Here is a 25,282-nt window from a genome sequence, read left to right on the forward strand (position 1 = left end):
TTTTCCCTCATATCAGAAAGACAGATTGAATAGCATTTTAATTATCTCATGCCTCACATAAAAGAGAAAAGTTTTTGTGTGTGGGATACAACTAAAAGGTAGTTATTCTGGTCATATTTCAAGTGAAACATGTCACTCCTAATTGGATGTTCAAGACAGGTCAGAATTTATTGTATTATTTGGCACTAAGGCAAATTGAGAATGCATAAATCTGAAAATGAAAAAAGACACCTCAGAGATCAAGCCTTGAACCCCCAAGTGGAAAGGAGGGGACTGGCGCCACTGGACTTTGTTCCAGAGTCTCCCTCACTTCCACTTGCAGTTTTACAACTTTTTCTCTTTCAAAAACATTTTTGAGGAGTAGACATAGATGTGAAATTTTCTTGAGTAAAAAATTAGAATCATTGTGATTTTTATTTTACTCCGTTATCCAGAAATGGTGTTAGAGAAAGCAATTTGTAATCTGAATCTTGTTGAAACTAAAAGATGTTGGAAAAATTGTGTGTAGCCATTTATGTTATTTAAAACTTTTATCAGTCCTACTAACCTTATCTTATAATGTTTTGTAATTGCCATTTAGAAAACCAGGTATTTTCACCGTTGCCTGTTTAAGAAGTTACAGCTAAAATAATTTATCAGGTCTAAAAGTTGTAAGATTGTTAACTAAGTTTTTGAAGTTGCTGTTTTTATGCTAAACCTAAAATTGTTAATTGATTACTATGTGTGGAAAGAAGATTGTTTGGCTTATATAATTCATAAACAATGAAAGTGACTTGCACAAAAGTTGTAATAGATAAGAAAATATTTTTAATAATTGACTTTTATAAAAGGACAAGTTTTAAATTTGAGAAGGAAGGATCTTAAATGGAATCTCTTATGTATGTGAGTCCTATTAATCTTCATTGCTTATTGCAACTCCATGGGAATACAAATAACTGTATTTGGCTTTAACTTGGGAGTAGTAAAATTTGCTGTTTAAGGTAAAAGCATTTCAGACCATAAATATTTTTGTTTAAGTTTGAATTTGGGTATAGTTGTCTGCATTAAATCAGTATCTGAAAGGATATGCCACAAGTTACTCAGAGGGACTGTGATCCTGCATCATGTACTGTTATCAGGTGAAATTTGTATCTGGAGAGGAAACACTGAGGGGACAATTCTAGACTCAATCTAGGATGGGATCCTCCTGGTCAGTTTCCCCATTGTGTCCTTTTATAAAGGAATATTTTCTACCTGACTATTCCTGAGTCTGGCTATAATACAGATACTGCATGATTGGAAAATTTTACTCCTATCTGAATTCAAAGAGAGTCAAAGATGTTTTATCCTATCATATTTGCTATATCACATGTCCGTATTTTTTCCTTTTATAGCAAACTTCTATGATCAATTACAAGTAGTCAGTATAACATGTGAGCCCTTTTGTGTAATCTTACTGGAAAACAATATTATTTTTATCTGAAACTGGAACATGTTCAGAAATTTATGTAAATGACTTAAGACTCACCTTAAGATGTCCCTATTGTTTTAAAGCAGTAAATTTTTTTTGTAAGCGGTCTCTTACTGTTACCAATGTGAGATTCTTTTATGCACTTTTATTAAAACATTTTGTGATATCTAGGAATTCTGGAATATCTAAGAATTTGCTTTGTTATAATACTTTGGGAATTCATATTCCTTAGGACATTTTTATACCAACTAAGTTTTAATAAATTTTAATTTTAAAAGGTTTATTTTTGCTTCAAAGTGAAAAGCCAACTATCATTTTAAAAGGTTTCACCTACTTATTAACAGCTTAATTTCTAAAGTTTTTTCTTCCAGAGTGAATATAATCAGAAAAAGATAAACAAGCTGATGAAACAGCGATGAACATCTATTCAGTTATGAGATTCAACTTAGAAATCTCTTTTGTTTAAGACAATACAGCTATGCTAGTGAACAGTAATAACTTATGCACTATCTTGTCTATGGTAGAAATATAAAGGAATATGAAGTAGTCTGAATGATCAGTTCTAGAGATTTGGAAAGCTAAATAAAAGCGTGATCAAAATATATAGAAAGCAGATAAGGATGTTGGGGACAAATGGGAATCATCCAAGCCCCTCCTATCCTAGATAGTTACTAAGTATGTCAAGAGAGTGTGAGGAAGTCTGACAGTATTCTCACACCTACCTCACTTCTAGTTATTTTATTCTTACTCCTTTTTGGTTCTTGTTTGTTTAATCTTTGTGCCAGATTTGTGTCTTCTAGGTGTCTTTGTCCAAGACCATCATCTATCACCCTCTGAATCGTCAAGTTCCTCATATTGGTTAAAGACACAACCCCTCCAATGTTGGGACCCTGTGAGGTAGGGTCAGCTCTACGTCCAATCTCAGCAGGAAGCAGTTTCAGAAGCCGAGACCTTCATCCCTTATCCCAAAATGTGTTGGGTCCCATCAGTTTAAAGGGGAACAGGGTGAGGTGCTTGAGTGCATGTACTTGGGCCCTAGTTCTAATATCACATTTCTCTTTATAAATCTTTCATATTTCAGGAATACCTTATAACCCCACAGGCCAAGTCATTGTTGAAAGGCCAAATCATTCCCTCAAGGTTTACTTGCAAAAACAAAAAGGGGGAATTACACAAGGCCCTCAGGCATATGAAGGAAAACAGGCCATGTGGCGTGATGCAGAAGGAATATGGCATGGTCCAGGAAAAATAATCATATGGGGAAAGGGTTATGCTTGTGTTTCCACAGGAAAAGAGAAAGAACAGTGGGTACCAGTACGCAGGCTTCGGCTGATAGAAGAGAGAGACAACGGGAAGAAAATCACAGGGCAAGAGACTGAGAGCAGCAAAGCGGAGAAAGAAGCTGGAAGAACAAATAAGAAGTCTTTGTCTACAAAATGAGGAAGTTGATTCTGTTTCTATTAGTGACTCTTGGGGTCAGAGAAAGTCCAACTCCGATCCAGGAGACAAGTGGGGATGCACATCACTGGGCGTTCATCCCGAATCCTCTGTGGGTGAGGGCCATAAGATGGGGTGAAAAGATACCAACACTAGTATTACATGGCAGTTTATCACGCATGTTTGGGGGTACAGGTTTTGAATCTATAGGTAAATCAAATAGTTCACAGCCAAGGATGAACTTTACTGGATTGATCGCAGGATTACCGCTCTGTCTTCAAAAGAAGGTTGTTGGACGATGGACTGGTACTACATGGGTTTTTAATGATATAGCAGCCGATGTGACATGGTGTGCAAATAGAACTCTGGGACATGAGACTTTAGCTTATTGAGGGAACTCTAGACTTTTTCGCCTACGGACTTGGGTCATTGAGGGACAAGATATAGATAAAAAACGAGAAATAGGTTTGAGACATAGACCATATTGTACAAAAATGAATGGGGCACAAGACATGGGACAAAAATGAGAAGTGATTTCTAGATCTGGACCACAATGTAGCAAGAGAAATGATCCTTATGTCTCCATTTATCGTAATTATTCAGGTTTTGTATCATTTGAAGATTGTCAGTCACATCAATGTCAACAGACTGTGTTATTCTTAGAGCATTATAATGAGAGTCTTACCTCTTGTCACAACCTATCGCATTTTAGGCCAGATCGCTATGTCTCAGGATATCCTAGTCCTAGATATGTTACTAACAAGGGTTCTGATACAGCAGGGATTGAACGGGTGATTGCCGCTATTGGGGGGCAGACAGTACAAAGTTTTGTAGGACCATTTATTATTGTAAGACCAAACGGTAAAATAATTACAAACCATATTAGTCTTACGGCGCGAGTGTGTTTAGGATCATCTCATGCCTTTATGTGGGATCATGCAAGTCAGTCTACACTCGTGCCACATATGAATATGACAGGGATATTCAATTTAACTTGTCCGAATTGTTCGGTACATGAATGCATGGGGCCACAATTTGATAAAGGAAGGCTTTACATCATTACTAGGCCAAAGTATTCACTCACAGTAGTGAAAACACAAGGATGGTATTGCACTCCGGCTGACAATATTATGTCAGTATTAGATCAAAAGATAACAAGTATGATGCGATTCAAAAGATGTATCTCATGTGTAGTGTTAGGTATAACCTTATTAGTTGAACTAATTGTTAGTTCTACTGCTCTCTCAATGTCTGTTTCTAACACACAGAATAGTGTCCAGGAAGCAAATGCTCTTCATGATCTCATGCGCAATGTCTCAGAAGGATTTCAACGTCAGGCTCAAATGGATAAGGAATTTTACAATGCTATTCGTGCTTTACAGAAAGCAGTACTGTTCTTGGGACATGAAGTTGCATATCTAGAATTACAATCAAAGTTGCAATGTGATTATAGGTACAATACTTTTTGTCTTACTCCAAAACAATATGATGCAACTGAAATGGCATGGGAAAAGATTCGGGCTCAATTACAAGGTGTAATCAGTGATAATATGACCTTAGAGCTCCAACAATTGATTCAATTGGCAGAAAATATCAATCAGGCTTCCCATGAAGACCTACTTCCACATAAAACTGCTCAAAATATCTTAGATTTTTTCCAACATGCTGATCCCTGGCACTCACTAAAAACTTGGCTAATTTCATTAGGATCAGGAGTACTAACATTGCTTATATTAGTTGCTATTATACCAATATTATTAAAATGGATATTGTTAACAATCCGTAATTCCCTCTTCTCCACTAAACATACCGTGTTGGCTATGAAAGAACAACTGTACCAAAACAAAAAGGGGGAGTTGTAACGGGACGAGTTAGAGCCGACCCCTATCCATTTTCAGGACGCCACACTGAGAGCCTGCCTAGATAACCTAGGGGCTTGTCAGTAGGGGTGGAACTAGATGGATTCAGGAGGAAGGGTCTCGTCCTTGTTTGCAACGTGGCAGCTCTTTGTCCTGGCTCCGGATGTCCAGTGGAGAAGACACCCATATAAGGAAAGGTGATAGGTGATAGGTTCAATGTAAAAGGTGATAGGTGATAGGTTCAACGTAGGGCTTAGGAATGTACTTAGGAATGTACGTAGGTAAAACTATAAATGCATGTGATTTAGATGAATAAAACGGAGTCTTCACCATCTTTGTCTCCCGCCCCATTCATTACTCACGAGATCAAGGCCTCTTGCTGGACAAGAGCCTTGGGTCGGGGTTAGGGGTTCCCGTAAGTGGTCTAGGGGACCCCAACAGTATTCCATCATAATAATATACCCAGCTTGTTCAGTCATTCCCCAGTTGATGGGAATTTCCAATTCTTTGCTACCACAAAAAGGGTTACTATAAATATTTTTGTTCACATACATCCTTTTCCTTTTTCTTTGATCTCTTTAGGATACAGACCTAGTAGTGGTATTGCTGGATCAAAGGGTATCCATGATTTTATAGCCCTTTGAGTGTAGTTCCTAATTGTTCTCCAGAATGACTGGATCAGTTTACAACTCTATCAACATTGCATCAGTTCCCAGTTTGTCTCCAACATTTGTCGTTTCCCTTTTTTATCATATTAGTCAATCTGATATGTGTAAGTGATACCTCAAAATTGTTTTAATTTGCATTTCTGTAATTAATAATGATTTAGAAGAAAAAGATTTGTTTTTATTTTCTTCCATCTGACCATAACCTTCTATCATTTATTCTATTTCTCCCTATGCTTCCCCCTTCCTAAACCTATTCTTTGCTTTCTAGTACCTTCATCCCTCAGTATCACAGAATTTGAGAGTTGAAAAAAGGGATCCTATCAACCATCTGGTCCAACTAATGCATGAAAGAGTTGCCTCCTTAGCATACGCAATAAGCAGTCATCCAGTCACTCCTTGAAGACTTTCAAGAAAGGGAATTCCAAAGGCAACCTATTCCACTTTCGAATAGTTCTAATTCTTAGAATGTTTTCCCTGACATCAAGCCTCAATTGGCTTCTTTTAGATTTCCACTCATTGTTCTTGGTTCTAAACAGAACAAGGGCAAGTCTAATGTCTCCTCAATATCACAGCCCTTTAAATAACTCAAACACAATTATCATCTCACATACATATATATTTGGGGGGGAGCGGAAGGCCATCTATGTTAAGTGACTTGCCCAGGGTAACACAGCTAGTAAGTCGTCCTGACTGCAGGGCAAGTGCACTATCCACTAAGCCACCTCGCTGCCCCTTATGCTTGCTCTTTTCTCCCAACTATACATTACCCAGATCCTTCAACCTATTCTCATATGTCATGAACTCAGAGCCCTTTAGAAATCCAATGATTTCTTGCCAAATTTCTTGCCAAATCTAATGGTCATTTCTCATTCTCCTTGACCTCTTTTCAACCTTTGACACTTCTGATCACTCTCCCCTCCTTGATACTCTCTGTTCTCTAGGTTTTTGGGATAGCACTTTCTGATTTTCCTCCTACCTATCTGATGGCTCCTTCTCATCCTTTGCTGAATCCTCCTCCAGATCATGCCTTCTAACTGTAGATGTTCCTCGGGGCTTCTGTCCTGGGTCTTCTTCTCTTCTCCATCTATACTAGTTCACTTGATGATCCCCTTAGCTAACAGGGATTTAATAACTTATCTCTGTGCTGATGGTTCTCAAACCTACCTTTCTTGCCTCAAACCATCTGCTGACCTCCAATCTCATTATCTCCAACAGCCTTTCAGACATCTTGAATTGAATGTCCAAGAGACATCATAAGTTTAACATGTCCAAAACAGAACTCATTATCTTTCCCACTAACCCCTTCCCTACTTCCTACCATCTCTATTACTGTAGAAGGCAATACCAATCCTCCCAGTCTCTCAGACTCACAACTTAGGGGTCATCCTGGATTCCTCACTATCTGTCACCACCCCCATCTTCAATCTGTTGCCAAGGCCTATCAGTTTCACCTTTGCAATATCTCTCGAATTATCTCCTCTGATACCATCATCACTCTAGTGCAAGCCCTCATCACCTCATACCTGGATCATTGTGATAGCCTGTTGGTGGGTCTGCTGCTTTAAGTCTCTCCCCATTCCAATTCTTCTTCCATTCACTCACTAAAGTGATTTTCTTAAGGCACAAGTCTATTCATGTCTCCCCACCCCACCCCTTCCCCTCCAAATTCTAGTAGTTCCCTATTACCTCTAGAATCAAATGAAAAATGCTCGATATGGCATTCTAAGACCTTTGTAACCTATCCCCCTCCTACTTTTCCAGTCTTCCTACACCTTACTTCCAGACACATACTTCTCAATCTAGTGATAATGGCTTCCTGGATGTTTCATGAACAATATACTTTATCTCCCAACTCCCAGCATTTTCTCTGGCTGTCCCCCATGCGTGGAATACTCTCCCTCCTTGACTCTGCCTATTGATCTTATTGGATTCCTTTTAGTTCCAGCTAAAAATCCTACCTTTCACTGGAAATCTTCCACAACCCCTCTTAATTCTAGTGCCTTCTCTCTTATTTCCTATTTATCCTATATATAACTTGCTTTGTACATATTCGTTTGCATATTGTCTCACCTCTTAGATTATAAGTTCCTGAGGGCAGGGATTGTCTTTTGCCTCTTTTTGTATTCCCAGTGTTTAGTGTGGTGCCTGGCATATAGTAGGTGCTCAGTAAATGTTTATTGATGAATTGACCTCCTCTGTATAGCCTTCAGTTTATCAATGTCTTTTTAAAACTGTGGTGCTTAGAACTGAAAACAATACTCCAGATGAGATGTGACAGTGGCAGAGTATGATGGAATTATCACCTTCCTCTTCCTGGATGTTATGCCCCTCAATATGCAGTCCCAAGATTGCATTTTTTTTTTACTTTCACATCACACTGCTGACTCACATCAAGCTTACAGTCCACTAAGACTCCCAGATCTTTTTTAGAATAATTGTTGGCTATCCATGTGTAAGTGTAAGCAAAGTGGGATTTTTTTGGTTGTTTCTTTTCCCTGGAGTTCAGTTTCCTAGGCTCAGGCTAAATTGCAAACATCTGAAGGATTAATCTCCTTTGAACCCTGATAATTCACAGCTGTGCTGAGTCACATAGGTTTCATGCCTTCTGGCTGTGAGCAAAGCAGGGGCTGATGTTATATACTTGTTGTATATATTATGTTATCTATTCTGGAAAGTTGGCGTTTTGCTATGGGGGCTCACTCATGAGAAGGACTTTTGATTCTCTGGATCAGACTCTGGGTGGCCATTTGTTAAGAGCCCCTCCCCCCCAATTACTCAGATGTTGGTGTTCTGCCAGTCTGATGGTGTATGTAGGAGGTTGTATGACTTTGTTCAGATAGTTGGAGCCCTGTCTGTTGAATCTCTGTGCTAATTTCTCTGTTAGTGTTTTCTATACTCCTTTCTATTTATTTGTAATTAAAGTAAGATTGTTGACCCCTTTGAAGCTGTCTTTCCTTTAGAAAAACAGATCAAAAAATGGCTAGCAGGCCATCCTGGGTGTGCTAGGGTGCTTGCTAATACACCATGCCTTCCCCATCTATTATTTGTGGAGTTTTTTGTATGCTCCCAAATTACCATTATCCCTATTTAATTTCATCTCAGATTCAACCCAATGATTCAGCCTGTCAAGATACTATTGAATCTCTGATTCAGTCATCCAGTTTGCTGGCTTTGCCTCCCAGCTTTGATTCATCTTCTCTGATGATTACTTCTATTCTGACTTCACTTCCCTTTCTAGTTTTAACTCTATAGTAAGCCTGTTCAATTCTATACTGTCCTCTATTCTCAGTTTCCTTGCCCCTTATTTTGTCATAGACTTTTAGGTGATACAGTAGACCTGGAGCCAGGAACACCTGACTTAAAATCTGGCCTCAGATTCTTGCCAGGTATTTGACCTTGCCTCAGTTTCCCCAGCTGTAAAATGAAGATAATTGTAGCACCTCCCTCTCAGAGTTCTATTTGTAAAGTGTTTAGCACAGTGCTTGGTGCTATGCCAATGTTGTTTGTTATTGTTGCTACTGCTGCTGCTAATCCCTCACCAAACCTCAGTCCTTGGACCACTCTTATAATCTGTCTCCGCTCCTATTCCTACACTGTTGAACAATGTTGGAAGGAGTCGCATGAGATACTGAATACATTATTAATTCATGTTATTCAACTTCAACTGGGCTCTCACTATAGCAAGGCAACCAATTTTAGTATAAAAAAGCCCAACAGTTAACAAGAAATCTTGCATATAACTTGAGACATCATACATTGTCAAAGATGCACTCTATTCCTTCAATGCACTCTACCCAGTAAAAGTGATCTATTCTTAGATGATAGAAGGAAATGATGTTATCAGGGGAAAAAAATTAGTTCAACAGAGGAGGATCTTCCATTCTCATGGGACCAAGTTCCACTACAGAGTTCTTATTCATGTTAGGTTGATGCAAAAACTAGAATTCTTGGCTCCTCAGTGGAGAAAAAAAACCTTAATATAATATAATTAATGTCACATCATATCATACAATATAATATAATATAACTAGCTAGTTAATTCAAGATCATGCATTCAATGTGCTGACTGAATACACTGGGAGAATTCCAACAAGTCTGATCCAATTGGTTGAATGTTGCTCTAAACAGCAAAAAAAGTTGTCTACTTATAGGTGATGGAGTAGAATATTATACGGAGGGAGCAAGACACATATGTCGACTACAGATACATAGTGACACAGCTCCAAGTTCCACTAGAGAGTTCCTAGAGATACTGGATCAATATGCCAGGTTAGCAGATGACAAACCAAAAATGGGGAGGTTGATGTAATTATTAGGGAGCTAGATCTCTAACTAGAAATCATATATTAACATATATTATGAAAAGACTGAATAGTTTGGCTCTGTTTTTTATTGTTCTTCAAAGCTAGCAAATATAAATCCAACTATAAATCTGAATATTAATATTAGGAAAGAACCTTTTAAAGTTGATTAGTTATACACGGACAGCATATCTAGTCCAGCTGGAGAGTTTTTATTGATTGAAAAGGCTAGAATAATTGGCAACATATGTAGAGAAATGTAATATTAATTTCCAGAAACTGGACCAAAATCTAAAAATCTTGAATAAACTTCCATAAATATGTCATCAAAATACCCATTAGGTAACTCCAGTATGATTGATATTATTCTTTATAGTGAAAAGGAATGTGTGTGTGTATATGTATGCATGCCTGTGTGCCCACATATACTCTCCTTATCTTGAAGAAACCAGCTGAGTTGACTGTGCCCATTGCCTGGCTCAATTAAAGGAAGGAATTGCTTCACAGGTGGATTTAATTGGAGGTCAATAAATCTGGAGGCAAGGTTAGAAGACAAAAAAAAAAACTTAATTAGCATCAACTGATGGGCAATTGTCAGGTAGATTGGAAAGCACAGACCAAAGGAATGGTGTGTGTGTGTGTGTGTGTGTGTGTGTGTGTGTGTGTGTGTGTGTGTGTGTGTGTGTGTGTGTGTGTGTGTTGTTCCAGTGAAATAAAGCATTACTCTGTAATTAGTCTTATCAGAATATCGAGGTGGAGCAGGAAATCTCTAAGATAATGATTTGGAGAAGAATAACTTTGGGGTTAGAACATGTTAATGTTAGGGTCAATGGTCAATAATCAGGTTTGTTCCAGTGGGGTAAAGCATTTTTCTGAGGTTAGTCTTCTCAGAATATCCTGGTGTAGCAGGATGTCTCTAAGATAATGGAGACCTGCCTCCCTGAAGATAAAATCAGTAAGGCTCATCATCCTATCCTTGCTAACCCAAAGATCTCTATTTGTACAACCATATAGCTGTTTCTTTGACCTCTAAGGTTATTTTTTTATGGGGAGATGTTTTCCCTAAACTCACAATCTGACTCCTCCACAAGATCCCACATACTTCACAATCCACTCCCTGATTGAAAGTCAGATCCAACCAAAAGCTAAAAGCAGGCAAAGATTTCTGGGAGAAATTTGCTAGGACTTTAATTTTACTGTAACAAAAATAACAACAGCCATACTGTTTCCTTAGTAGAGAAGTTCTCAAGCAAAGTCAGCTCCCTGTTTTGTTTATATGTTCTTTGTTAAAAGAATGTAAGAAAAAAGAATAACAGAAGTTAATTTGTTCAGAAGTTTCCAAAGACTCAAGTTTTGGGGGAATAATAATAATAATATAATGTTTAAATAGTGCTTTAAGTTTTACAAAGCACTTTACAAATATTAATTTATTTTATCCCCACAACAACCCTGCGAGGTCAGTGCTATTATTATTCCCATTTTTAGAATTAAAAAAACTGCTGCACAATAGTTAAGTGACTTGCCCAAGGTCATACAGTTAACAAATTGTTTTAAATTCCAGTCTTCTTGACTCCCACATCCAGTGTTGTGGTTTGGGGTTCTGGAAACCCCGAAAGGTAAGGGTACAGGATGGGGGTCTGCCTTGAAAGAATTCAACCACTCAAGCTTCCAGTCAAAGTAGTTTATTGTGATTGCCAATAGAAGCAGGTGAGAGTCTAAGTGATTCTGCACCTTAATGGGGGTAAGATTGATACTTATATGGGAGAAAAGACTGTGAGAAGATCTGGATGGGATTAAGGAGTGGTAAATAGCCTGGGGTGTTCTAAGTGCAGACAATGAAAGGGGTTAAGTGGTGTGAGCGAGATCTGGGGGGTCACAGTGAAAGGGCTATTGAAAGAACTATTGAGTATCTAGGGATGGGCCAGATTCCTCTGGCAAGATGCCATGTGGGAAAGTCCAGGGTCCCTTACGGGTCCAGGTCCTATCCCCCATCATATCCACTGCATCACTGAAATATGTTTTGCAAGAAGAGGAGACAGCCTTTAATTTTAGAAAGTCATTTTAAGAGAACTGGGTTTGTTTTTCCCAAATGTGTAATGGAGTTACATATATGACCAAATGGGCAGTTATTGGATATTTATTTAGGATTATTGTGTTTTTGTTATTAATAATTGACTATTGATTATTGGTTATCAATTCTGGATATTCTTTTAAATTATGGTGACTACTGATTTTGCATTGCTATTGGTCATTAGCATTGTTTTGCCTTAAAGCACTTTCCTCATGCTGTCACCCATTATAAATGGATTGTAATATTCCAGTTCTTGAAAATAACATAACTAAGAATTAAACTGCAACTGCATGTAAGCAGAGTGATTCTCACCTTATTGCTTTCACATTAATTTTGAGCACTGTGAACAGAAAAGCAAGGTCTAACACCATATGGCACCCCAAACCAACAGATCTCCAATCATCAGATAAGACTGCTATAGGCAGGTGTTAATGAAATGTATTGTTTGATCAGAAGTTCTGCTTCAGCCACTTGGCACCACCAACAGGGCTCATCAGTGAGAAAAGTACCTTCTAGTAGCACTAGACAAGTCCATCCCAGGTCCTTTTACCAATCATCATGGTCATCCACTGTGAAAATACTGGACATGGACCCAAACATTATACTGCATAAGAACATTTTCCTAGGGATGCCTGCCACCTCGGTCTCTTCTATCCTGTACATTTCCTGCCTATTCACTTCTGGAACAGGACAGCTCTACCTCCTGGCCTGAACCACTGTCACCATTACCACCAAGGAAAAAGAGCTTCAAGATGAACACTGCTTTCATACCATTTGGATCTTTACCCCTCTACCATGTGGCAACCACAGACCTGAATTGGACCTTGCTCCCCAGATCCCCTGACCTAGGCATACCATCCTGGGTTTCCCTTCTAAATTTCCCCAATTTAATTGCTATGTCCTTTGAACTTTAGTTTTTCTTGTCCCACAGATCTTCATTTGAATAATCAGCCATTATAAGGCAAGTAACAGTTAGTAAATGAACATTTATTTAGATCATCCAGTTACTCCCCTAACTTGTCACAAGGACTCTGAGTGCTGATTTTTTGTATATGGCTCTGTTACAAGTGGATGCTTTGGAACAGAACAAAATAGAATAGAATAAGTATTTCTTAAATTATACTATTTATATTAGTATATCAAAATATACTATTTATATTAAAATATAAAATTAAATTAAGTATATATTAAATTAAATTATAAAAATTTATAAAATAAAATATATTTATTATGCCTACTATATACTAACATTTACCTAGTGCTTCCCACGTGCCAAGCATTGTGCTAAATGCTTTATAAATATTCTTTCACTTAATCTTCACAATAACCCTGGGAGGTGGATGCCATTAATAACCCCACTTTACATTAGAGCAAACAGAGACAGAGAGAAGTTAATTGACTTGTCCGAGTTCAAACAGGTAGGAAGTATCTGGGGCTGGTGGTGAACTCAGATCTTTCTGTCTCCAGACCCAGGACTCTAACCACTGTGTCACCAAGCTGTACATGAAAATGTTTCAAAGGAGGAGAGCGCTATATATTCCCTTTCTAAACGTGAGTAACACTACGTTAGCATAAAGCTCCATTTTAGTATTAAAAGTGCAATCACATCTAATCATCATATTTTGCCTTCCTTCGCCATAGTTTGTGTGTAAAGACACCCAAAAGAAAAAAATAGAAGACACTCTATCTTGATTCCCCAGGGCCAATGACATAGATTAGAATGTTTATTTTACCTCATGTTAAACTCAACATACTGGTCCCAAGGCCAATGGCTGACCTGTTGTAAACCCAGCAAATTATGTGTTTTCTGAATACTATGAGAAACATCTGGTACTGCTTGCACATCAATAAACATTTATTAAGAATCTACTGTTATCAGGCACTGAATTAAGTGAAGAGGATACAAAAAGGGGCAAAAGACAGTCCCTGTCCTCAAGGAGTTTATAAGCTCATGGCATATAGCTTTTTTTAAAAAAGAATTGAAGCTTTTTTATCGTTATAAATATTCAGTTCTTTAAGATCAAAGTCTGAACGAATATGACATGCCCTAGAACATTGGTAACAGGTATCAAGTACAGCTCCTAAAGCAGAATTTAATCATTTGAACATTATAATTTGTAAATATTTTCTTTTATCATGATAAGCAGCTTCCAGTGGTACATATTATAATGCCGCTAGTATTTAAGTAGGTTTAACTATAATGCCTGAATTTGAGACACTAGGTTTTTATGTGAATTCTATAACATTCTTGAATATTCCAGTGATCTCATCTTCCTTATAGCATGAGTTAATATTTAACTGCTCATTCTGAGAAATTATGGATACACTATGCAAGATGCAGTAGTCACTGTAATTTTAGTTATATTTATTTATATAACAGTATTCAGTTCTTGGGGTAGTGAGGTGGTACTGTGGATTGAGTGAAAATCTTGAAGTCAGGAAGATTCATCTTCTTGAGTTCACATCCAACCTCAGATACTTACTTCCTGTATGACCCTGGGTAAGTCACCTAATCTGGTTTGCCTCAGTTCCTTCCTCTGTAAAATGAACTGGAGAAGCAAATGGCAAACCACTCCAGAATCTTTGCCAAGAAAACCCCAAATAGGTTTCATGACTGAAAAACGCCTGAAGAACAACTTGATTCTTAAGAAAAGTCTAACAGCCATCTTTATCTTAATATATACATACATATATACATATATACTCGATTATTAAAATGTATGGTTGCCACACAAATAATAAAGAAATAATTTTTACATTTTTTTCAGGAATATAATTCTTACCATTTGTGAAAAATACAATTTTTTAAAAAGCTCTCTGAAACCTAGTAAATATGGAGTTTGAGGGAGAAGAAAGAAACATGGACAACACACCATTCCCATTTTCTTCTTTACAAATGTTTAACATATCATGAGAACCACTGTTTTCAGAATAGCTTGTAAAACCTCAAAACTCAGAATTTTCTTCACTAGTTTGAAATAATTCCACTGAAGACTATATTGGTGAACTACAAACATTGTTTCCTTATTCTATAGTAGGAAATTCTGTTTTGTTCTTTCAATATAATTCTACATTTTTCTTCTATCTTCTTTTTTTGTTTCTTCCTAATGTAGTGCTGGGCCCAGGAAGATTTATTTTCCTGAGTTCAAATCCAGCCTCAGACACTTACTAGCAGTGTGACCTAGGGCACACAGTTTCCTTATCTATAAAATGAGCTGGAGAAGGAAATGGCAAACCACTGTAGTATTTTTGCCTAGAAAACCCCAAATGAGGTCATGAAGAGTCAGACAAGACTGAAATAACAAAAGTACTATTTTCACTTTTTGGTGTGGCTTTCCTGAAGATAAGCCATCTGTACTTTGAACTTCAACTTCCTTAGGTTCTTTACTAGTAAGACTGATAACTATCTTTTTGAACTTTAGTTTGTTGTAGTAAATTAGTAATGACTGTAAGATGAGAACCATAAATGTGAATTAGTGCCTCCTTTCTTCATATGTGTATATGGAAAAAAGTATACTATCTGATTTTTTTATAGCTGAGACCCATTTTTATGTGTTTCATTGTTGAAGGCTAAGATGGAGTGCTGTTGGCAAGTTCAGGATGGAACTTCAGGGAAACCCGTTCTTTGAGACTGTGCTCATTATCATCCAGAATGGCTCTCCAGGCCCCCATCTCTGTGAGATCAACAAGAGAATTACAGAATACAAGGAATATGTAAAATAGACTCCCTCTAGGCTAACATTCTTTAAGACAATAAAACTGGCCAAATTACTAGGACCAGAGATGAGTAGAATGTCACATAGACTTACAGTTTCTGTCTTTAAATACCCTGACCCTCAGATCAATACATGGAGTTGCCCTATCTTCTCCCACCTTCCCATGTATCTTTCTTCTTCACCGCTTTCACCCAGCCACATGGTGACGCAGGCCCTCCACCACATTTCATCAAGATCAGAAACTTGAATGACTATCTCTAGAATATACAGACAGTAGCTTTCTCTGATCAGCCAGCCAGAATGTATCCTTGGGACAGCCACCAAATCCTTAGCCCTTGCCTTCTTAAAGATCCTGGGTGGCTGTGTGGCTGATCACTTAAAATCTAATCCAATTCATGGGCAAGTCTAAGAACTGGGTTTTTTCATTTACAATTCCTTGATATTTAGAAACTTCTGGGATATATCCTTGTGTATTGTTATTCAGAAGTAGTTGCACCAAATCCTTCTCCACTAGATTTAGTATATCATACACATACACACACACACACACACACACACACACACACACACACACAAAATCCAAATGTTCTCTGAGTTTATTTGTTGAATTGTAAGGACGCAGACTACATGAAGCAAAAGAACATATGGACTCTGAACCGAAGGCAGCCTTTTGTATACTTTATTGATACTGGTGAGTGGGATAGACTTGGTGAAGACTCCTCAGATTGTGGTTTTCTCCCAAGGGTGAGGTGGGGCCTGGAGGCTCGGGGCTGCAGTGTTTTTGGAATAGAATAGTTCCATATAAGGTATAAAACTGTGTGGTGTACTGGGGTCTCAATGATTGGACAAAACTTGCGTAATTCCTCGATGTCTTCATTTCAAAGGGATTGGTTAGATCTCGTGTCTAGAATGTAAGACCATATCCTCAGCTAATGAGGATAATGGTCAGTGGGGGGGAGGAGGGACTTGCGTTAGGGTTTATAAATCACTGTCCTGATTTTTATCTTCGGCTTTCCTACTCCAGGTGAACTGCTGTGGGATTGTCCAGATTCTCGAGAATCGAATAAAACTCTTTTCTGTCATCACTTTGAGAGGCCTCTGAGTAATTGATTTATGTAGGGACCTGAGCCATCCCACACAGTTTGGGGGCACGTACCGGGATCTGTGACCTTTCTGAGAGACGGCTGACAGCTCAGTCCAAGGACTTGGGCGCCCGTGGGGAGATTTCCCCATTGTCCTTGAAAGGAGCTGCTGGGCCTCCCTCTCTGCAAGGTAACGACCTGAAGCAGAGGAACTCAGTGAAGACAGAAAAGAATAGAGATAAGGACTCCAAAGACTCCGAAGCTGTGAAGTGTGTAAAAATGCCAACCGGTTGGTGTTGAAGTTTGCAGTCAGGCAACTTGTACGCGTATACAACCCAGCGGTAAGCGCGGGGGGGGTCTGGGGGTCAATTCGTTGAGTCTTAGATAGACTCGGGGAGAAGGTGACGACTCCCAACCAAATTAGTGGACTGCGGGACCCCAGGGTGAAGGGCCCCCCCAAAAACGTTTGCTGGGTGACTGTTGGTGACGGGCGACCCTCACCTGAGAGCTGGCAAGAGAAGCTAGCAAGGGAGCTAGCATAATTCGTTGAGTCTCAGACTCGGAGGTGTTGGCGACGACCCTCGACCAAAGGAGCCAGCAGGAGAAGCTAGCAAGGGAGCTAGCATAATTCGTTGAGTCTCAGACTCGGAGGTGTTGGCGACGACCCTCGACCAAAGGAGCCAGCAGGAGAAGCTAGCAAGGGAGCTAGCATAATTCGTTGAGTCTCAGACTCGGAGGTGTTGGCGACAACCCTCGACCAAAATGGGACAAAAGCAGTCCAGGAATAGAGCTTCGGAGTGGAGTCAGGAAGAAATACCGGTAAATAGTCCCTTGGGAAACCGATTACAAAATTGGCATGAATTACCAAAATTATAGAGAAAAGAATGTAGAAGAAGATGATTAAGTACTGTTGTTTCATATGGGGTGAAAAGACATTGGAGGAGGAGGAGGCACAATCTGGCCCAAATATGGTTCCTCCGAGGACTGGGTGTGACAAAAATTTAAACCTATATGTCCTATTCTATTCTGTTAAATGTTTTGTCTGTATATGTTGTGTTGGTATTTCTGTGTGAATGAAAGTCTGTGTGTCTCTGTTTTTATCTGATAAGGTTGTAAATTTAGCCAGCCAGCCAGCAGGAGCAGAAAGGCTGAGCTGAACTGTCCTTGAAATTCCTGTTACTCCCTTTCTTCAACCCCTCCAGACTAGTTTCAGAGGGGTGGAGGGACAAGGAGGGAGAGAAAAAAAAAAAAATTCTTTTTCCCTCAGACCTAAGAGGCATACTAGCAACCAATTAACCATTTCCTGCCTCACCCAAAAGAAGAAATTTTAGTGTAATGGGAAATAACAGAAAGTTAAGTGAATTCATTCTGGTCTATTTGGAATTGTGAATAGGTGAAATGTGTCATTCTTAATTTAATGCTTCAGATAGGTTAGAATTTATTAAAGTTTGGTGGAAGTAAGCAGAAGATTAGAAAGTAAAAAAAAAATCTCAAGTAAGCAACTTAGAGCTGAGAGTTTTGGATTTAGGTTTAATTAGGTCAATATATTTGATGCCAGACAATGTATTTAAAGTAAAAAGATAATAAGTTTAGGTTTTTCTTTTTCTTTGCAGGGTGGGAGGGCCAGAAAGGGGTGGCCTTGGGAATCCTGGCACAAATAAGAGGAGGGCAGAGACACCCAGCAGCATTTCTGCCAAAAATGTTAGCTCCATTAACAAAAGGATAGGTATTTGTTAGATGCAACATTAATCTAATAGATTGGGGTTTTAAAAAGATGTAATAGAAATTTGATAATTTGAAACTTAAAAAGAGCTGAATAGGTTAATGGCTTCTTTTAAGTTTTAAGTAAACTTAAATAAGTTTAAATTTTTAGGTAATCCATCTAAATATTGTATTAGAATTTGCATTGTTAAGCTAGTTTGTGAATTGGTTAAAAAGAGTTGTTATGAATTGTTTTTTTGTAAGAGTTTTCTTGTTGTAGCATTCTTATTAAGAAAATGAGAATGCTTTAAAAATGTACGGGTATATATATATATAGGTGTGATTTTCAAGCCTATTTCATCTGAGCATGTATTATGTTAAAAGTTGATTTCTGTTGTTGAAAAGGAAATTTTAGCTAAAATTGTTTTTGCCATGAATCAAGCATTTACTCTAAAGTTATTTTTGTAAAAGAAAGTTTATGGGCAAATATGAAAAGGCTGTGGGTTTAGGTCTTGTGATTTCTGTCAATTAGTTTCAAGGGGATTGTGATAAATTGTAAACTGTTCATAAGAGAAGAAATATTTGCTGTATTAAGAAATACTTTGTAAAATCTTTCGTATGGGTTTTTGAAAGGCCTACCTATCCAATTCGTATTTGTAAGTTACAAAAGTGGGAAGAATTTAGTTTCTCTAATAGGATATGAAAATACAATTGATGTCATCTGAAATTTATTGTTCGGGTTCATAGCTAAAACAATTTGTTACCACTTATAAAAAATTATGTTTGCCATTAGTAATTCTAATGCTAAAACCTAAAGCTGGTACACTGTGTGAATATGTGGGAAAGAAGCAGTCCTCAGGCTAGTAACAAGTACAGACCCAGAAGCTGAGAAGATTGTATACAGAACTTGCTTTGGTGAGAATTTGAAAATGTATAAGAAATGATCTTCAGTGATTGGCTCTTTAGGGCAAATTTAAGATCTAAGAAGTAAATAAAATCCCTGGGGACATTCTTTCTAAATCTAATGAGAATAAATAGATATTGTATCATTGTTACACAGAACAAAATTGGGATTCAAAGTTAGCTGTAATTGTATTTTATTTACAGGGGGATTCAAGGAAAGGAATCCCTTATAAAAAGGGGGGGGGGGGGGGCAGGTGGTCTGGGAGCTCCAGGAATGGTCTTGATGGGAGTGGCCAGTAAACTGGAGATTTGGACTGATAGAATTAAGAGTGGGAAGTAGAATAGACTTGGGTATAGTGATAAGAGTGGACCTTAGGAGAGCCGGTTCACGTGGAAAAACCAAGGAGTTTTCAAGGTGAGGTTTTCCAAGGCCTTTAGACAAATGGGACTAAAACTTTTTGGGGTAATGGACAAAGGTCCCAACTTGGAGTGAGATCTTTACAGGTTACAAAATGATGTAAAAGCAATTAGTATTAAAACAATTAACTGAATTAATTACTGAGACTAAATCAGAGGCATCTTCAGTTTGGGGAAAGAATTTCAGTCTAATTTTCTTAGAGGTAGGTAGCCTCTGGTAATATTTGGCATTGAAAGTTAAATGATTGTTTTGATTTGAATTCATTACATGAACATAAAAATTCAAGTTAGTGTTTGAACTTATCACATGTGTAGCTCATTCTTTTAGATTGAGCAGGGTTAGAAAGGGATAAAGTAGTTTGGGAAACAGATATAAATCTATTAGAGCAATGACTTATGATTGTTATTCAATCAGGAACTAGAACATGTATAGAAAGGCATGTAGGCTACTTAGACCTGCTTCAAAAGATGTTCCTTGGCCAATGTGAAATTAGTCATGTCTGAAACTGATTATTGGAGCTTGCTATTTTAAGATTTTTGTGGGACTATTAACTGACTGTTCTTCTGAGTCTAACTCCAGGTGTGGATAGCAAGAGAGGTGGTCTGAGCCAGTGATCCATGATGCCAATAAGCCTGTGAGATGCTGGTATGAACTGCAAAAAGGTGATCTCATGGGAAGGTCGGGAGAGCGACTGTTCAGTCTGGGCTGAGGTAGGATTTTCCTGACTCAATTTCCCCACTGACACCTGGCAGACTTGAAGCCTTGCTGAATGCCAGTTGACAACCTACTCCTGCCTGGAACTGACGTGAAGTAAGGGAGATGTTTCCCTGCAATGTCCCTACTCTTAGTGGCAAATTCCTAAAATCAGAAGTTTTGTAAGTAATAATACCAGATCTGTTGAATAATAGATTGTTGGTAGGGGAACATCTGAGGTTAAGTCTAACATTGAGCTAACAGGTTTAGGACTTTAGACCAACAACAATAAGTTAGGGTCCTCTAATTCTTAGTAATGGTGTGGAGATGATTAGGTTAAGGGCTTGTGAGGCTAGTATGCATAGTTATTATTTTGTCCTAGTTGGTTAATGCTAAATGAAAAATGGTTTGTAGACTATATTGTAAATGCTTTAAAAGAAGCATCACATGATCAGAAGTTGGAATTGTTTTATGATGTGATATGCACTGTGTTAAGAATGATTATTTATTGTATTTATATAAGTACTGGAGCCTGGTGTTGACTCCTTAGTGAAATCTCATCTTCCTAATGAGGGAATGAATAATGACTTGCTGTGAAATGTAGAAGCTGCATTTTAATGTGAATTTCTTATTTTTCTTTAAAAAAAAAATGATAATTTGTCAAAGTTTCAATTTCGATTTTTGTAAGAATGATAGGATTGGTAATCTAAGATGGTATTAAGTTCAATTCTGTAGGAGAGTGGACATCTGGATTTCTACAAGAAGATAAAGAAAAGAAGATGCTGAGATGCTGTGCTGACAACTGTTTGAAGGAGCATCCAGATCAGAAAATTGCATAAGATGATATTTCTCCCCAGACTGCTGTATGAGATGGAACCTCTAAATGGACAGTTCATTAATTTAAATCTCTGTATCTGTACTTATGACAAGGGGACTGCCCCCCTGTAATTTGCTAATGCGTCAGTCAACTTTGCTTTCTTCCCATATTCATATAAAAAGGAAGATAGATGAAGGGAAGGATTCATAAGGGAAAGAATGTGAAGAGGTATTTATTGATTGGATTTAGGTATGGAAAAAGGAAAAATAAGAGGAGGGGAGGAATATGGGTAAGTTGAACCTTGAACTATCTATTCCCCCATACCAATTCAGAAAATGTTTAGCATGATTGGGAAGCCAGTAGACAAAGTTATGGAAGGTTATTGCATTTAAAATTTTAAAGTTGTTTACTTTCATTTATAATTATTGCTATTAGTTAATAACTCTCAAGCTTCATGCTTGGAGACACACTTTGTCAGTATTAAAGCTCCATTTGAAGCGTGTGTGAGAACACACAGAATTTGGAAAAGGATGGCCAACTTGCATACAGGCTGTGGCAGCCACTGCCCTCCTAGTAGAAGAAAGTAGAAAAATCACTTTTGGAGGCTGTTTGATTGTGAGTGTACCTCATCAGGTGCGATCTATCTTAAATCAGAGAGCTGGGAGATGGCTGACAGATTCAAGAATTTTAAAGTATGAGGCCATATTATTAGAAAAGGATGATTTAATACTGTCCCAAGACCATAACCTTAATCCAGCTAGTTTTCTGTCAGCCTCACCCGAGGAGCCTGTAAATTTGGAACACTGCTGTTTGGATATAACTGATTATCAGACAAAAGTGCGGGAGGATTTACAAGAATCCCCTTTGTTTGAGGGAGTGAATTGGTTTATAGATGGGTCCTCCCGGGTGATAGAAGGAAAGAGACAGAATGGGTATGCCATAATAGATGGAGATAGAAGTTCTCTAGTACAAGCTAGTAGCTTACCTAAGACTTGGTCAGCACAAACTTGTGAACTGTATGCTTTGCATCAAGCTTTAAAATTATTAGAAGGGAAAGAAGGATCTATATATACAGACTCTAAGTATGTTTGGGGAGTAGCACATGTTTTTGGAAAAATTTGGGAAGAAAGAGGAATGGTAAATAGTAAGGGAAAGGAACTAGCTCATACCACCCTACTGACTAAAGTATTGAGTAGTTTACTGTTGCCCAAAGCAATTGCTATTGTGCATGTGAAAGGACATCAAATAGGGAATACCTTTGAGGCTAGAGGTAATCGCCTTGCTGATGAGGAAGCGAGGAAGGCTGGGGAAAAGGAACCTGGACAGACTGCAATGTTGGTATTAATTCCTACTTTGCCTCCCAATCTCCCCTCCCCATCCTATACTCAGGAAGAGAAGAAAAAGGCTCAAGACTTGGGAGCCAAGGAGACAGAAGGAGGGCGCTGGTTTCTCCCGGATGGCCGTGAGGTACTGACCAAGGCAGGGATGAGACGAGTCTTGCAATACCTACATCAAGGTAGTCATTGGGATGTCCAAAACCTGTGTGATGCTGTATTGACCAAGTTTGTGTCACCGGGCTTATACACACTGGCCAGACAATTGGTGGAGGGTTGTCTGATTTGTCGAAGGACGAATAAGACTGCTCAACGCCACCCCCCCCAAAGGGGGCAGGCCCCTGGGATACAGACCCTTCCAAAGCATTCAGGTGGACTTCACCGAACCACCATCAGTGGGCAGTCTCAAATACCTGCTAGTCATAGTAGATCACCTGACCTCATGGGTAGAAGCCTTTCCCTTATCACGAGCTACTGCCTCCTCAGTTAGTAAGATATTATTGGAACAGATAATTCCACGGTATGGCATGGTGGAGAGGATAGATTCGGACCAAGGCACTCACTTTACTGCCAAGGTTTTGCAGTCATTAATAAAAGCACTGGAGATTACTTGGGAGTTTCACACTCCCTGGCATTCTCCTTCCTCAGGCAAAGTAGAAAGAATGAATCAGGGAAACAGCATCCAGGGGTTCCTCTATATGATGATCTAGCAAAAAGAAAGAGGAACATCGACACCTCCCTCACTCAGACTGGAAATGCAAATGGGTGGGGCAATACTTGGCCTCCTGAGAGGATAATCAGAGAGTATGGGCCTGCAACTTGGGCTCAAGATGGGAGCTGGGGTTATAGAACCCCTATATATCTATTAAACAGACTAATCAGACTTCAAGCAGTAGTTGAAATTATAACCAATCAAACAGCAAAGGCTTTGGACTTACTGGCTGATCAAGCCACACAAACTAGGGAAGCAGTACTGCAACATAGATTAATCTTAGATTATTTACTTGCAGAAGAAGGAGGAATTTGTGGGAAGCTCAATTTAGCTACATGTTGCTTAAAAATTGATGATAATGGAAGGATAGTGAAAGAGATCACCAAGAATATCAGGAAGGTTGCTCATGTTCCCATACAAACTTGGGGCTCCCCTTTCAATACATCCTGGTGGTCCTGGTTTGAGGGGAGCTGGTGGAAGAAGTTACTGTGGTTTGGCCTTATAGCAATTAGTGGTATTGTATTACTTCCTATTTGTCTACCTTGTTTGATTTCACTAATTACTAAAATAGTTAGAAATTCTTTACTAAAACTTGTTAGAGTAGAAGAAAGGACTGAAGGAGCCATTCGACTGATGATATTAAAAAAGGAAGGTTGGGTACCTGTGGAGACAAGAGACATGAATGATCCTGATTGGGATGAGGAGATTAATAGACAGTGTGAGATTATGTTACAGAACTTTGGTTAAAACATCCGTGAGAAGTCTTCAGGCTGATAAAATAAGAGGAGGGATTGAGTGGGATAGACTTGGTGAAGACTCCTCAGATTGTGGTTTTCTCCCAAGGGTGAGGTGGGGCCTGGAGGCTCGGGGCTGCAGTGTTTTTGGAATAGAATAGTTCCATATAAGGTATAAAACTGTGTGGTGTACTGGGGTCTCAATGATTGGACAAAACTTGCGTAATTCCTCGATGTCTTCATTTCAAAGGGATTGGTTAGATCTCGTGTCTAGAATGTAAGACCATATCCTCAGCTAATGAGGATAATGGTCAGTGGGGGGGAGGAGGGACTTGCGTTAGGGTTTATAAATCACTGTCCTGATTTTTATCTTCGGCTTTCCTACTCCAGGTGAACTGCTGTGGGATTGTCCAGATTCTCGAGAATCGAATAAAACTCTTTTCTGTCATCACTTTGAGAGGCCTCTGAGTAATTGATTTATGTAGGGACCTGAGCCATCCCACACACTGGAAATTCTGTTTTATCACTTATACTTGTCCCCAAAAGCCATTCATGGAGACATGGTGCAATTCCAATGGTTTTTCTGGTTCACTCTTTTTCCAAATATTTCCAATAATGAGGGCAAAAGATCCAATACTGCATTTTACTCTTTTGGGTGTATTGCTTTTGACATTCATAAAGTCATAAACTAATTTGGATATGAAATCATTAACAACTTGATGATCAGTATACTATGCAAAGTTTCTGTGTTTTTCACTTAGAAGATGTGTTTTTGTGAGTAGTGCTCACACAGTCCTCATTTTGTTTTCTTTTAAACTTGACTGAACTTGATTCACAATCTAATTCTGTTCTTATTTTTTTGTTTTTTAGCACATATTTGCTTCTGCAGACTAGATGTCTTCTTTAAAAGACTACTGGACTTAGGAAAGGAATAGTTTATTCGAGGTATACAGGACAGCTGAAGGTATTGAAGGTTTTGTTATGGTGGCTTGTATCTGGCGTCAGACACTTACTAGTTGTGTGACTCTGGTCAAGTTACTTAAACCTGTTTGCCTCAGTTTCCTCACCCATAAAATGAACTGGAGAAAGAAATGGCAAAACCATTCCAGTATCTCTGCCAAGAAAATCCACACTGGGGTCATGAAGAGTTGGACACAACAAAAAATGATTGAACAACAATAAATTTTCTATTTTTACAAAGGGCTTTTTGAGTTTTTCCCCACCTCTCTTATTGATGGGCTTGATTTCCTGATCATAAGCAATTCTTTTTTCTCTTTTGTTTAACATGGTATTTCATATCATCAATATGAAGAAATTTCACTCCCTAGGATAAAGCATATGATAGTATACTATTTGAAGGGATGAATGTATTCACATTCAATAATA

General features: G+C 38.4%; 1 pseudogene; it reads right to left on the reverse strand.

Moving 5' to 3' along the window:
• Nucleotides 1–22,522: 22,522 nt before the first annotated feature.
• LOC140523044 (protein DBF4 homolog A-like) lies at nucleotides 22,523–24,875 on the reverse strand (annotated as a pseudogene).
• Between the last annotated feature and the right edge of the window lie 407 nt (nucleotides 24,876–25,282).

This window comes from Notamacropus eugenii, chromosome 2 (assembly GCF_028372415.1).
Source record: "Notamacropus eugenii isolate mMacEug1 chromosome 2, mMacEug1.pri_v2, whole genome shotgun sequence".
NCBI classification, from domain to species: Eukaryota; Metazoa; Chordata; class Mammalia; order Diprotodontia; family Macropodidae; genus Notamacropus; species Notamacropus eugenii.